Raw genomic sequence first — 13,988 nt, 5'->3', positions numbered from 1 at the left:
AATTCATGCTAATACAGTGAACATTTTGGCAGTAATAAGTTGGCTAGCCGGTCGGTTATCACACGTCGTTCACTTTCCATCGAGTTTGTCGTCACAAAATGTCTACTACATTTCATTCATCTATACCATACAAAATTGTCATTTATCACCTGATAGATATAACAGTGTTCGCTGTTATTCATCCAGATATTTAATCACAAACATGACATTATATTCATTAACTTTTTTAACCTGGCAACAAAAACCTTCATTAGTCATTTGCATATCATCAGACAATGTTATCTGCTTTAATTCAGAAAATACTAACACGAAAAGTTAGTAAATGTTCTATTTTCACACAAACACCACAACAAAATGTTAAATTGTGTATAAATATCACGCCTGTTGTTTTCATTCGGTACAAAATGATTGATCTAGGTCATCTAAAAATCCCATCACAAAGAAATATTTACTGTATTCCGACACGCCATTCACTTATTCTCAGATTAAACTATCACATAATATAGTACTATATCAGCAACATCAGCCTTGGTATTCCTTATTTCTAGTAATACCACCTATGATTTTTCATGTATCATGTTCCAGTGGTTAGCACCTGCTTGTAAGAGCCGAAAAACTGCGTATATAATAAGACCAGGACCGAGCTCGAGTGAAAAACTTCCGTCATAATTTGTTTTATACTTTTGTCAAAGACATCGCATTTACTGTATGTCTAACATCAGTCAACAGTTCACGCCACCTATAATATGTATCATACATCCATGTGGACAATATCTTTCCTTATCTGATTTTCATAAGTGGAAGACGTAATCCTATTTATTGTCTTACTGAGGTCGATGGCAACTCTCTCTATTGCTGTCATGGTTTTACGGGGTATGTTAATATTAATTTGCCTCGGGGCTAGACGACATATCGATGTTCTTGGAGAGAGGCCACAAAATACACATGATTATTAGTCCAAGGTTAAACAAAGGGTTCTCTCCAATAGACCTTGGTATGCGGCCATTAATGAGAAGTATTTTGATCATGAGGACACACATCGGTGAAACATCTAGAAGACCGAATCCGCATTACCTTGTTTTTATTCTAATTTTCTGTGAATTGTAAAAAATGGGATTATGGACACTCCATTACCGTGATTCAAAACTAAGGTATTCTTTTAAAATTTAAACATAATGTTTCGCGTATAAATGTTTTCGTTATAGTGAAGATATAACAAGGTTTTCTCCAAATGAAAATACCCATAACATTTTCTATTCAGAAAGCAATTTGAACCATCCAGTTTCGTTTAGATTTTACCTGCATATTTACGATGAAATATGAGATATTCTGAATGCAGTGAAGATAAAGTATGTCCGGCGTTCCCTCTAAAAGCTTCCGATTGTCTCTCATAATTATTTCATTATGCTTTCATGTTATGTTGTTTGGATTCTCTGTTCTTCATATCAGCTGTTTGATCTCATATTGCTTTGGTAACACACATTTAATTTTGTTTGAAGGCAAAATCCTATCCGAAAACTTGACTTTTTGAAAGTGATACATCTTTATTTTTCACAATTTATAAAAGATTAAAAACATCTTGGGAGATTTACGTCTATGATCAAGCTTCAATTAATCTCAATACAAAGGGACATTCCGTCAATATGTCTGTGGTTACGCTGGTTTGAACCTGGACGTAAATGACTTTTACCTTCGAATAGTGGCACGGTTAATATACACATGTACTTGGCGCTATTCTTTGATAATCTGATATATGATAATTACGAAACTTATTGGATTATGGGCTCCTTCGGGTCTAGATTTTGACATTTCTTTCAATCCCTTTGGATTTTCCTCAGTCGCCACCAAGGCTTGAAATTTAGGCCTTTTGCATCACTGACGAGTCTTTGAAGGACCAAACAGCTGTATGATGCTGTTTAATTCATTGTTTGGATGTACCTCACTCTTAATTTGTATTAAAAGGTGTGTTTTCGTACAATCTGTGATGATATCTTATCGTTATACATTTTAATGAGTGGCATACTGGTTTCCTCATGCGTTCTCCATCATGACTTTAATGCTTGTCATTATCCCCTTTCTAACGATTCCTGCAATTACAGTTTAGCAGTATGTTATGGGTTTGTAACAGTAAATAACAAATATCAATACAATACACCGTAACATGCGTCATCAATATGTGATGTCAAGTCTATACTCTATACTTTCCAATACATGCCAATTAGGCTCAATTACTGGAACACGTTAGCTAATAAAAAGAAGGAACATGAACACCACACATGTAAGTCACATAATAGCTTCTATTTTGTATCCATGGGATATTGGTTTGAATTAGATATATTTTCTATTCAGGTGCTGATGTCGTTATCTTAGTCGATATTATGTGTCACTGATTCCCATCTACGAAAATTGATGTGCGATTCATAGAGGGAAAGTTAGAATTTGTGTAGTAAATAAACACTATTTGCGCAGTTATAAGGTATAATTCCGTCAGCCGTGTTTATTGGACTTTTTTCTCTGACGATTTGTTTTGGAAACATCACGAATACGTTTTTACATACATGACATTGTTATGACTGTAATTTTCTACCTTAACAATTATTTAATTGCGACAAAATTCAAACGTATTATTTTGGAATAACGAGTTGACAATAACAATTGCAATGCAACACATGCAATGAACGGTTTACTCCAGCAACAAAGTCAGTCAGAGCAGTTAGTAGGTGATCAATGATACAGTGACAATGAGAATAGAGACTGATGTATATATGATGCCCCATCAGGGGCCCGTGTTTCCTCTGATTGTCGCCATCGTTTTGCCTGTGTTTCTCCTGACAGTCCTGGTTTGTTTAATGTCTAAATATCGTGACCGTATGTTTCCATGATGTCACATTTCCGTGTAGTCTGTCACATATTTGTGAACTCTGATCGACCTCACCCATTGCTAATGCAGATTTGTCGGTTTTTTTCTAAGACACTTAATTATGGACCTTATTATTTATTTGACTTATCATTTTATTCCCGTTTCAAAGAATTTTTAAATGCATGACTAGTGCTGAGGAATCTAACTAGATTGATTGACAAGGACGAGAGCAGAATACGACATCAAAGGCTGACAACCAATAGGCTCGTTGTCAGAAGGCCTGTAGTCTTATTACATGAACAATGGACTGTAAGGTTGACATTCACTTGATTTATTCACTAATTTTATGTTTTCAATGGCCAATATCCGAAGCTGACATTTGGCATTTCCTGCACGTGTTGTTTTATACGGAACTAACAAGCATGTCACCATACACTGCTTCCGGTAACATCAGTAATGGCCGTCAATTCAATTAAAGAAGCCAGGACATGGAATTTTTATTTCTAAGCTCAGAGATCACGAACCCAGACTAGTAATCGTGTAGTCTGGTTATTAGTTCACCAGGAGGTGACGATACTAGATAAATCACTCCGCGTTTGTATCTCTATGTCGGTGTAATTGCCATTGAGACGTGAAGGAAATTTAGTTTGACATATTTCGTCTGATCTGTTGTAAGCCACGATGTACAGATTCAATATACCTTTGTAGGAAGAAGAGAAACATTTTACTACGAGTTGATATTGACCATCTAACGACAGTAATTGTATTAACGTAAACAAGTCAATAAAACTAGATCCTGTATAAATCTGTACGTGGATTCATTTGATATCAAGTGTGCATATAGTAGGTGAATAATTCAAAGCCTACTCTGATGAATAAAAATGGCGAAGATTAATCTCACCTGAACGGTCCAAAATTTAGTATGAGACAATTGTGTTAATAACAAGTCTAAAAAGAAAGTATATTGTATCTAAAATTCTACTTTACATATAAATATCGATGGCCCACTTACATATCAAAATATTAACAAAGAACAAACTACTGACAACTTAATGTTTAAAATGTACTTTGTAAATTAATGTTCCCTACATCAGGCCTCAGTCCTTTATTGTACATTCATTACGGCATATTAGAAGTTGAAACCAAGATAATAAAGGCACTAAAAATGAATAAAAAAAAATATTTCTAAATGTGTATCAAAAAAGCAATCAAGATAATATTATCAGAGGCTCTGAATTTAAATGGTCATTAACATAAATGACAATACTTTCTAATTATTGCATGCGATGTACAGCGATGTATGACGCAAGTAGGATCTCAGTGTAAACGTCACGTTTGAAGTTCTATATATCTAAAAGGGTTGAAAACAACAAAAAACACCGCCATGGTAGCAAAATCTACATCCAAAGTCAGCATCGATGACACAAGAGAAACAAAATATGAACAAAAGTAAACCTGACACTTAAACGGCACGGGAAGAATAGGACCACATGTTTCGGAAGGGTAGGCTCATCTGACGCCATCCTCAATGTTAATCAATCTTGGTCAATTCAAGTAACTAGTATTATACTTGCAACTAGTGGTTCTGTTTCTCAGACAAATGGTAAGACACCGTCTATGACCGGTCGATTTCCCAGCTGCAGAGCTGAACAGTCGCGTTTGCATGGAGAATTAGTTTGAACCCACAAAGCCAGCATTCATCTGTCTTGGAGGAAAGCAGATGTTCCTATATTCGGTGCCCGTGCTTCGACCTGGCAGTAATGCAAGTAATTGCATTATAAGGACACTGTACCTGCAAATTAACACCGAACTGACATTTCGGAAAGCAGTAATCAGCTTCGCAGTGCTCTGGCTTTAAATACGTGATATAACATTTGGTAGACATTTAATGAGACTGCTGGATTTGTGATTCACCCAAAATCGACGATATTCTCTTGCTGCTTTTAATGTTAACAACACTTGACGGTAGATTGCTGGTGGGGATTTGCTATTTGTATCACTATATCTAATTTACCAAATCGTCGTGTTAAGATACTTTCGCTATTTGTCAAAACGTCTAGCACACTCAGCCGAAACCATAAACAATAAAGAACGTAATTGATCTTGAAAATACTGGTATCTATATAGTCAATTGAAACCACTATCATGCTAGTGTCATAATGATGATGAGGTTGTTGTCATGTTAATTTTATATTGGCGTATTGTAGTGCGTGTGATTAAGATATAGTGGTGAGATGAAAATGTTTGTAAAAAGATCGGTATGATCTGTCATAACAAGGATTGTGATAATATTAACGTGATGTGGAGGTGTTGGTCATGTTAAAGATACAGTGGCCAGGTTGTAACGTCCTTGATAAACTTACAGTGATAAATTGATAGTGACTGTGATAAAGGCATAATGGCAATGCGATAGTGACTGTGATAAAGGCACAATGACAATGCGATAGTGATTGTGATAAAGGCACAATGACAATGCGATAGTGACTGTGATAAAGGCACATTGACGAGGTGATAGTGACTGTGATAAAGGCACAGTGACACTGCGGTAGTGACTGTGATAAAGGCACAGTGACTATGCGATAGTGACTGTGATAAAGGCACAATGACAATGCGATAGTGACTGTGATAAATGCACAGTGACGAGGTGATAGAAATCGTTATGAAGATACAGTCACGAGGTGAAAAGTAAAAAAAACAGTTGCGAGGTGATAATTGCTGTGATAAAGTTACACGTGATTAATTCACAGGGACGAAATTGGAGTGTACGTAATAAGGGTACACTGGCGAGTTGGAAGTGTCTGTGACAAATTATACTGGAATGGAGATATTGTTTGTAACACCATTGCTGTGATCAAGAAGAAGCGTTTGTGATAGTGTTATATTGATGTGTTGTGAATGGTAATGCTTTATTTCATCGTGATCTAGTGGTAATTTTTACCGATTTTGTCTTTCATGTATTTTTCTTCTTTTTTAAATTGCAAAACTTGACAACTTTACATCACACTAGAAACGCCATTTTCCATGAATGTTATAACATATCAAGAAAGATAAGAACATCATTTAATGTCTTACAAAGTATATTCATTGGATTTGTAAAGTGGTTTGAGACAGAACATTGAATAAACATATGAAAAGTGTGTTGGATTTCATATACAGATTGTTGTTGTTTTCGTGTTGGGGATTTGTATTGCTTTGGTAAAAGATAAACAGGAATATCACAATACAATACATCGTTTATGGATGTCTACCTTATCATCGTTTTACTTCAATCAAGAAGCTTGAATAATTAAAGTCGTTGTCCTTGGTGGTGTGATTGATGGTACAATAAAAACACATTATGTCACGTGTAGCTAATACAATTGTACATACAATCAATACATGTTATATGTAAACGCTGTGTAGACAAAGTGATAACTAACACTGGTGCCAACAGGTCAACTGTCAACAGAATACGCTGAATAGAGAAATGTAGCATGATTTAAATGCAAACTGGAAAACTGACGATATCCCAGGTGTTCAAATTTCATATGGATTTTGTTTAACATGAAATGTAATGATATATTGAATGCTGTTGTGGTATCCTTGGTGTGACAAATTCATGGACTCATTCAAATACACCGCAATATTCTTTCCTCAAAACAATTGAGTCTGAAGTAGCTTCTGGCCATACAAATTCAGTTTTCAGATATAAAAAGAAAAAAAAAGAAACATTAAAACGTATTGATTGATATATAACTATGTAAGTCTGTATAAAGCATTGTCCAGTATAAGTGAAATGTCATGCCCCGGTTTATTTAATGGATACCTTTAGTCTGACATACAATTCTTTAAACGTACAGCCAACACCTCAAAGGAACCGTTAATTGTTAACTAGTCTGAAAAAGACAACTGATCATCACTTATTTCTGCTTGACTGGCCAGTTTTTTACTGAATGTAACACGGTCTTAGAATTAGCTAAACGTTCAGACATAATGACCTCTTACAGACGTAGATTATCTGGTTTTATATGGAGGAACATTAGAACACGCACCAGAGAGCACGTTGCCTGGCGAACACTAGATTGTCTAGTATTAACTCAAGCTGTGAATATCTTTCTGGATCTCGAAATAAGAGACATCTGGGGATCAAAAGGTAGAATATAGTGCATATTCCATCAAGCTAAACTTATTTGTGCTGTTTGCCTTCAGCTGGGTGTCTTGTAAATTGCCGATCCCCTTGTTATTTGGAATACAGCTTTTTGAGATATATGCAAAAAGTGAAAAATGTTTTAGATACATAGACAGCAAAGGGAGTACATTATTCTACTAGAACAAATAGGTAATAAACGACTTTTTCTTGAAATTATGTAAGGACGTATTCAACAGTTAAGGTTTAATGACTTAAATAACTAAATCCATACAGCTAAATTGAGAAAATGTAATTGTATGCAGTTATGTTTATGGTAAACTATAAGTTCTCACTCTTTTCAAGGTAACAAACTGTCACATTATAGTAATGTCAAAAATCTCTAAGAAATTTAATTATGAATTTTATTCTAGAATGTACATACTCGTGTGAATGATTGGATAAAAGCCATTTCTGGGACATTTTGTATTTTTTCCAAAGTTACATATTTGTTACTGTATTATTGCCCGAAAATGTTCGAATAAAATCAATATTCATTATTTATTTAACGACTTGCAGAAAGTCGTTCATTTTGTGTGTAGATGAAAGAACTACCGGAAGTAAAATGGATGTAGGTGTTTTATTAGGAGACGCCTTTAAACATTTTTTAGATAATTTCTATCATGTTCGATAGAGAATATGCTTCAAGCAAGATGCATTGACAGTACAATATTTCATTACCTACTGTTTTGGAAATAGAAATTACGAGGCTCGTTTAGTTGGGATTTAAAATATGAAACTTATGACATCAAAATCATAGCTCGGAGTAATTTATCAGCTACATGATCTGCTAAACTACTGACTCGTTAACAAAAACTGTCGACGTTCAAGGCATTATCTCATTACAAAGGAACATCATTCATTGTATTGTATCATTATACTTTGTCTAAAACAGCAAAAAATCTTGTCTTTTATCTGAAACATTTCCAGCGTGTAACATCAGCATCATTCCTTCATCAGTAATGATTGATTGCGCTATTTATAGAAAATACAAACAAGCATACTTATTTATGTGTATGTGTCCATTAAACATTTCAAAAAAGTTCGGAAAATGTTCATCTAAAGCATCATCATTAATCGAAATCAGTTTTAATTTTAAACTACATCAAAGAGTACCCAGGAATCAAGAAGTGTACTGTTGTAAAAACGAACTTCCAAAATCAAGCATTTAAACAATTGGCATTTGTGGACTTAAGGAACAAATACATTGCAATATGAAACACGAACGTTTGCGTGTTTGATAAAGCAATCCTTACTAAGCACATTTTGACAGCAGCTGCTCAGATATAAAAAAACCCCAGAAAAATGCAATTCTGATGTAAATATCGTTTCTGATATGATGTCAGACGTAAATACCGTGTTTGATATGGTGTTAGTTTTATACATGTGATGTTAGGTGTTAATATCGTGTCTGATTGGATGTGATGTGTAAAAATACCGTGTTTGCTATGATGTTAGATGTAAATACCATGACTGATATTATTTCATGTGTAAATACCATGTCTGATATAATGTTAGGCTTAAATATCGTTTCTTATATGATGTTAAGTAGACATACACTGTCTGGTGTGATGTATGATTTAGATATCGTGTCTGATATGGTGTTAGGCGTAAATACCATGTCTGATTTGGTGTTAGGTGTTAATATCGTATCTGATGTTTTGTTACTGTTAGGTGTAAATACCGTGTCTTAAATTATTTTATGTGTAAATATCGTGTCTTATAAGGTGGTAGGTGTAAATACCGTGTGTTATATGAAGTTTAGAGTATATGTTCATATTGTGTCTCAAATGACATAGGGCCTTACTACCATGTCTGTTATGATGGTAGGTGTAGATTCTGTGTCTGATTTAATGTTAGGCCTAAATATCTCGTCTAATATGATTCTAAGTAGAAATACACTGTGTGGTATAATGTATGGTTAAAATATCTTTTCTGATATGATGTCAGGCGTAGCTATCATATCTGATATGGTGTTAGGTGTTAATATCGTATCAGACGTGATGTTACGTGGAAATACTGTTTCAGATTTTACTGTTACGTGGAAATACCGTGTCTTATATGATGTTATGTGTAAATACCGTGTCCGATATGATATTAGAGGTGCATACCGAGTCTGGTATTTAGTTGTAAATTATCGGGTCTGCTGAGATTTGTTTTATTGTATCATGTATTTTTCGTTCTGAGCAAAAAGGCGTATACCCACTTAAAAAGCATCGTTATTACTCGGCTATGCAATGCTCTTTTAGTAAGTAAGTTAAGGTATAATGCATGTTGATGACGAATATGCAACTCTTTATCACCACACTTGGTATTATCCTTAAACCTCGTGCACCTATGACCATGTTTGTTACGAGGATATTTGTCGTCGTAAGACAAAAACGATAAAGAATCGCTAGTCGTTCTTTACATACGTCTGTTTACTTTGTATTTAAAATCTAACAGAAAGTCGACACTGTTCATCATGATGCAAAACACTATGAAATAAGAAGGATACCGATCAATAGTTTAATCAATCGTTCGAGTTTTAAGATAATTACTATGACTGCTCGTTTACAAGGCAACCTTTGTCGGTGATATATACTAGTTGATGCAATAACTACATGTTTTTGTCAACATATATTATAACCTCGGCTTACATGCTTCTGAACGCTAGATTCGTGGCGAGACAAACATGATTTTACATCCAATCACCATTGGCCTTTATAATAGATCCGCGGTAGCAGATTCATTTGAAAGCTGTATATCATCATTAGGATATTTGCACGGAAACCAATGTTCACTTGTAAGAAAGAGCTGCAGGCTAGCCTGCTTCAGCTTATAACAATAATTTACTCCTATTGATTTCTAAACGCATTCTGTATGACACTGTCGCCAATTTCAGGATGGTATTATGTATAATAAGAAACTAGAAATATAGCAGTGATTTTAGGTCTAAATGGACGATATGTAGCCCTGTAATCAACCTCCCAACAGAGCTTCTAAGAGTTTGTCGCGAATGTCTTTGATATTGAGATTAATGTATACCATTCATCAGATGACACATCGATCTCGAACCATATTCCCATCTCATGACAGAATACTGAGAGATCAAGCTGACATTGTCATATCTTTCTGTTGTCATCCTTTAAAAGCTCCATTAAAATTATATCACAGTGCAGACAAAAATATCACAACAATTCAAAACCGATAAATCAAAGGCAATTTGTAAAAAAAAAAAAAAAAAAAGAGAAGAAATATATCCATGAACACTAATGAACGTAATTCAAGGAGAAGAACAAAGACACAATGAAGCTAATTCAAATGACCACATTTAGATATCCGTCATGTACAAATATATCTTTGTTGTAAATTGGTATTGTTCACTGACATTACTGATATTAGCAACATCTGGAGCACTACACCAGCTCTGATATCGAAAAACATTGCAGTGGTGTTATTTTTTTGTATAGTTTTAAAGGCACCATCACAGCCTTTTAGCCTTTCAGCGGACGAGTAATATAGTAGGCGAATGTGGTATGTTAATATCAATAAATGGAAAGTTCAACAAAGGAATATTGTAATCTTCATGCTTATACTAGTAACTAGTAAATGCTTTCTAATGGTATTTAAGTTATTTACCTTTTCACTTTGCTCAATAAATAAACTCCATAGGATTTAATCAAGATATCCGAAAATGTAAAAAAGGACAGAAGAAAATATCATTAGCTATGTCCGGTATCATATTTCACGTTTTGAACGACATTAACGACGGTAAAATCTAATAGAAAATAGGACTTTTAGACGAGAAATAATTTCCGTACATAACTTACAAGAATACTTTTTTTAATTAATCCCGTTTCGGAACCACAATCCGACCGATTTCTCCAAAGAGCCATACAATAATCTGTGCTTATAACATTCTGTTGCACTTGTGATGTTGATCCAGTCAGGCCTGTACTTCGCCTCAAACCATGTATCATAAAGCAACTAAAAGGACATACGGCCTGATTTAAGTCCTTTGGTATATGATATGTTCGCTTTTCTTGTTCATGTATATCAATTACAAGTTTATGAGTACGTGAAATGTCATCCAAATGTCACTGATTCTCAGAAGTATTCACACAGGACCGCTATCCAATATCTTCAGTAGAAATCCTACTAACTTGTAAAAAATATGTCTCCTTTGAAGTAATGACACTTTTTATACGTCACTGTTTTATTATGTTGGTGAAAGTTATAGTGAATGTGATGAATACTTCCGTGGTGGCATTTACCTGAACTTGGTCTTAGTGAAACCATAAAGTGCAGACTGACACTTGATCAATTTTGTCTGCTAGATGTTATTCATATACCACTAAGGATTCGTTACTTCTTCATTTACAGAAAGTATCTGCAATAAACAAAAATCTAGACTTAGCATCATAAATAATCTGGTCAGAACATTACATGGTGAAGATTAACTAAAGACAGGGTGTAGTTTTTAACATATTCATAGAAGTTGCATTTTATGAGTGGAAGTCAAAACTTGACAAAATCAGATAAAATCGGATGATTTTCTATCACAGTGGTTATTATTGATTTGCTTCATAAAACACCAATATTATCAACATTTTACCTAATGACTCCATACCACAAGAATATTATGAACCTTTTATCTGATGAATTTCTACCTCACCAGTGTCATCAACCTTTTCTCTGATGACACTCTACCACGCCAGTGTCATCAACCTCTTCTCTGATGACACTCTACCACACCAGTGTCATCAACCTTTTTATCTAATAACTTTCTACCACACCAGTGTTATCAAGCCTTTTTCTAATGACTTTCTACAACACCGGTTGTATCAAACTTTTATCTAATGACTTTCTACAACACCAGTGTTATCAACATTTTTTCTAATGACTTTCCACAACACCAGTGTCATCAACCTTTTATCTAATGACTTTCTACCACACCAGTGCCATCAACCTTTTCTCTGATGACACTCTACCACACCAGTGTCATCAACCTTTTTATCTAATGACTTTCTATCACACCAGTGTCATCAACCTTTTTATCTAATAACTTTCTACCACACCAGTGTCATCAACCCTTTTTCTAATGACTTTCTACAACACCGGTTGTATAGAACTTTTATCTAATGACTTTCTACCACACCAGTGTTATCAACATTTTTTCTAATGACTTTCCACAACACCAGTGTCATCAACCTTTTCTCTGATGACACTCTACCACACCAGTGTCATCAACCTTTTTATCTAATGACCTTCTACCACACCAGTGTTATCAACCTTTTTTCTAATGACTTTCTACAACACCGGTTGTATCAAACTTTTATCTAATAACTTTCTACCACACCAGTGTTATCAACCTTTTTTTCTAATGACTTTCTACAACACCGGTTGTATCAAACTTTTATCTAATGACTTTCTACAACACCAATATTATCAACATGTAATTCATTTTGACCTGATCCTGATTAATTTACTTGCCGCTGGGATTGTTAACCTTTAGCAGCTAGCATTCCAACTGCCCAGGTCACATATACAACTTATATACCTAACCAATGTTTAGTGATTGCTAAGCTGTCAAAGTAAGGAGCGATATCTTAAGAAATAACATTTATCGTTATCGTTTCGAAGACATTTAGATTTCGTCTTTTAATGTAACAATTAGTTCTAAATGAACTTGCAACGTTTTAATCACATTCTGGTCAACTGTATGTATGTTATGTTCATTTTCCCACTTCGGATTTACGCCATGCTTATTGATTACCGGCTGATGAAAACATAATAAAATTTTCCTATTTTGAATACAAGTGCATGTTTTTTTAGCAGAAAATCTCGAGCTGTGTAGCCATTCCCTTTTAATCCTGCCTACATATCTAGCAAAACACATAAAATAAATATTTTTTTGCACATGTATTGAGTAACACATTTAGAGTTGAATCAAATCTTTCCAGGGGGATACATGTTGTACATGTTTCTGTGTTCAGTGCATGCTAATATAATCCAGATACTGACAAACATTTCAGAGAGGCAGAATTTATAGTAAAGATATGTACAGACTTCTGGCAACATATGCTGTCATACGTTCGATTTGTATGATGGTCACTAAAGCACTCGTTGATAATTCTTGCGTTTTCTATGCAAATTGTCTATGTAAATTTTTATATTAGGTCAACAAACCATTATCAACTATATAATTAAATTGATTCATTCAAAGGTTTTCTCGGAAGGAGACTGCAAACGTTTAAAAAATGTCTTACAATAGATCGCAGTTTGCATGCTTTCCATACCAATATGAACATGCACAACGCTATGGTCGTTTCTTCAGTCTTATATTAGTGACATAAAAATAAATGTAAATACTACTGGAAAGCTTTAGGGCAAGCTTTATGCGATTCTCTGTGAAGACGATTAATGCCAAACCAAAGTGTTTAAAATGTCGGTAGTATTACAATTTCAGTTATTGATGTTTGCTGGGTTTAAAACATATAACCACGCCATTGATGTAAGATCTAAAGCAATGACAATGAAACCAATACGTATATTGACGGGTATTTAAAACATCACATCTCTATATCTCAAAAAGAAAATATTTCTTAATTAAGATAATGATGGCGCTCATAAAACGTCATAACTTACATGTATAGATAATTTGTTCAGATAAATATTGCAATATGTGTTGTTTTGTTAAATGCAGTTAGTAATGCAGTAGAGCAAGACGTGTTGTAGCTTTCAACAACCTATACAAATATTTAATGTCTTTTATTTCCTAACATTCATAACACCAGAAGATGAACGTCGTTAAACAACACATTTGCCAATCTCTTTTCGTACATTAATTAGATTTATAGGAAACTGATGTTCATTAAGATTTAGCATTCATATTTTCTCATAGATTATCTGATTTAGTATATAATTCATAAGATAAAGCGTCAATTATCGATGAATAATATAATTTGAAACAAATTATTT

Source organism: Ylistrum balloti, unplaced genomic scaffold (genome assembly GCF_031769215.1).
Source record: "Ylistrum balloti isolate Yb309-2 unplaced genomic scaffold, AGI_CSIRO_Ybal_v1 Utg369876, whole genome shotgun sequence".
Classification (NCBI taxonomy): Eukaryota; Metazoa; Mollusca; class Bivalvia; order Pectinida; family Pectinidae; genus Ylistrum; species Ylistrum balloti.
Note: the sequence above shows the minus strand (reverse complement) of the source record.